Source organism: Spea bombifrons, chromosome 1 (genome assembly GCF_027358695.1).
Source record: "Spea bombifrons isolate aSpeBom1 chromosome 1, aSpeBom1.2.pri, whole genome shotgun sequence".
NCBI classification, from domain to species: Eukaryota; Metazoa; Chordata; class Amphibia; order Anura; family Pelobatidae; genus Spea; species Spea bombifrons.
Genome location: NC_071087.1, coordinates 4,479,898 through 4,483,503, shown reverse-complemented (window position 1 = coordinate 4,483,503; position 3,606 = coordinate 4,479,898).

The window sequence follows — 3,606 nt, the reverse complement described above, 5'->3', positions numbered from 1 at the left end:
ATCCTATTAAGAAGCTTAGAAAATATGTGTCACAAGGGGCATGTGAAATAGAGAAATAGAAGGATAGATAGACAAGATAGATAGATGGATAGATAGAGATAGATAGATAGATAGATAGAGGGATAGATAGATAGATAGATAGATAGATAGATAGATAGATAGATGATAGCTAGATGATAGATAGAGATAGATAGATGATAGATAGATAGATAGATAGATAGATGATAGATGATAGATAGATAGATAGATAGATAGATAGATAGATAGATAGATAGATAGATAGATAATAGATAGATAGATGATAGATGATAGATAGATAGATAGATAGATAGATAGATAGAGATAGATGATAGATAGATAGATAGATGATAGATAGATGATAGATAGATAGATAGATAGATGATAAATAGATAGATAGATAGATAGATATATAGTAGACAGATGATAGATAGATAGATGATAGATAGATAATAGATAGATGATAAATAGATAGATAGATAGATAATAGATATATAGATAGATAGAGATAGATAGATAGATAGATAGATAGATAGATAGATAGATGATAGATAGATAGATAGATAGATAGATAGATAGATAGATAGATAATAGACAGATAATAGATAGATGATAGATAGAAAGATAGATAGATGATAGATATATAATAGACAGATGATAGAGGTAGAGAGATAAATAGATAGAGACAAAATTAACCACACAAGGCTTATTTTTTTGCAATGACAATTTATCTGACTTGATATCATATTTTCATGTATTATTATGCCATTTTTTGCATTAAAAATGCAGTAATTCTTCCCAAAAAGGATTTATAAATATATATATATACACAAAGTGTGTTTTTATTAATCACAGAAAATACCTGTAAATCTGCGTAACATTGGGACTTTTTGAGCAATAACTCATGCTTTAGCCAATTTATAATTAGGTGATGTAAAAATAATGTATTTATGCATTTTTTAACAAGAATGTCTGATCACTAAATTGCTCGGCGATATGTGCAGTGATACCCCCAAAGTGTAATAACATTCAATTGCCTTTAAGACCAGAGAAAATATTTTTTGGGGATTGAAAAACCCACGATAATATTAGCAGCATCACTGAATTTTTCATGATTTTATAAAAGTTGAAATAATTTACAAAATAAATACACTTTATAAACCTCTGTTAACCCCTCACTTATTCCTCCTAAAGACCCTTCCTTTTTTAATTATTATTTTAAATTATTGTATAAATATGGAGCATCTATGAATTCTATATTAAGAAGCATGTGATTTCACTTTTTAGCTTTTAAAATAAAAAAGATTATATAATAAAACAAAATATTTGAAAATTAAATTAAAAATAACCAAAACAAGCCAAAAAAAGGCAAAATAATTATAAAGTCAGCATCCCACAGTCCAAGTACATTTCCCATCTTGGAGTATATGTTTCAATATGCATCTATGCCAAGTTCTTTCTAGGATATACATAATACATGCAAATTGGGTTGATCGTTTCCCATTTGGCTTACTTTTAATGGACATTTTTATAATGTTTATTTTCTTCATTTTGTCCCTCCTGCGTCCTTGTTCTTTTTACCAATTACTAAAACCTGTTATAGTTTCTTTTTCTTTAGCTGCAGTGGGAGTCAGACAAGCGTATCCAATTAACAGACTTATTCATTTAGATCCTGTTTATTTAATTAAAATCTTTTGTACAATTCAAACCCCTGGAGATCAAGTTGCTTTTAAACTTGAGGAGAATCAAAAGATGTGGGAATCCGCAGCACAATTATATTTTTTTTTCGAGTCTATCTGCGCAGCTCTCAAAAAGTTTGGTATTCGGATGAAGAAGAAAAAAAAAAATCCCAAATGTCTTCAGCTTTCATTAATTATTTTTCTATTTTTTTTTTTTATTTTTTGTTTTTCCCCCAAGCAAAACTATACACAGGTATCACCACTGCTGTTGATATTTGGGGGAAAAAAACAAGATTTTTGTTCAGAAATAGGTAAATCTCAATTCCAAATGAAACACAAGTTTCCAAATAAAATTTTCTTCTAAATAAAAAATATTAGTCAATTATTATTATTTTCACCATTATTATTATTTCAACGTTAACAGGAACGCTTCAAAGCATTAAAAAAAAATAATTCTTAAAAAATCCTACAATATATAAACGATAGATGTAAATGCAACGGTCACAATAAATATTTATTTCAACAAAAAAAAAAGTCCTGTTATTCCTTAAAGAAAATCAATATGAGGGTTATTTTTAAGGAGAATATAGAAACTTGGAAAAAAACAAAAGCTGCCAAATCTCCAAAAGTTACAAAAAATACTTAAAAAGAACCACAAACGCCTCCTTTTTTTTAATTTGGAAAACTTACGAATAATTTACACGGCTTTTCTTAACTGTTTTGATAAGCGCTTCCGTAAAACTTGTTTTTGCCCAAATAACTGGGCTGATTTGTCGTGGTCGAAAAAAGGAAAGAATAAATAATAAATCATAAAATAAATAAAAAAAAAAAATACGTGATAAATTCGGATACGTAACCTGAACGGGCAATAATTACACGTTGAAAAGCCAAATATGAAATGTTCCATCTTCGGTGTTCTCTTCTGTCCACCACTCCCACTTTTTTTCTATGTATATTCAAGTGCCTGCCACTAAATAGTTTCTTTGTTTACCAATCAATTGCAGGCATTTGACAAGCAGGAAATTACGTTGCGGTAAGCACTCAATTTAAAAATGCCTCCTACCTACCTCCTTTCTCAACAGATGCATTTATGTAGCTGCGATTCCAAGGTATTCCCTCAGCCTATCTTGGGAAAAGCAGAGTAGGAGGGAGAAGAGGAGAGATGAACATATAGACAAGCTTTGCTAATCTGCCATTCTCTCTCCCCCCCCCCTCGCTGCCCTTCTCCCTCCCACCGCCCCCCCTTTCCCATTTCTCTGCTCCCACCTTCTTTCCCTACAATATATATATATATATATTTTTTTTTTAAGTAGTATCGATCTTTCATCCGCGCAATCATATTTCAAAGTCTAACCTGTCAGACAAAAACATAAAGCAAGAATTGGTCCTGAAGAAGACAAGCCTTGGGTTCGACGGAGCACGCATCTCCTGTCTTCTTCGTGTTGACTGTACGCACGTATCGCCCGCATCGAGACTCCAGAAGTTTTTGAAGAGGAACATTTGGACCGTCATAGCTAGAACTGTTTAAAAAAAAAAAAAAAAGAACTCAAGCTTGGAACGCCTTCTTTTCTTTCATTCACATTTCTTCATACTTGGCTGAACAATCAAAGACAAAAAAAAAAGAAGAAAGAAAGAAAGAAAGAAAAAAGGAGAATAGCACCTCCCCGTTATTTGTTTTTTAAAGTATCTCGACATTTTTTAATGCAGAATATATGCAAGCTTTTTTTTTTATTGGTCTCATTTTAACGTTCGAAAACCCCGATCTGGGGGCTACTCGGCGTTTGTGCTCATAAAAAGAAGCCGCGTGTTTATCTTTGGGGGACCCTGCGTTCGTACGATGGCAACCGTGACGAGACCTTTTGTGGAATACTTGTGTGGAACCTCTGATGCCCTACATGCGCTAGGCTGC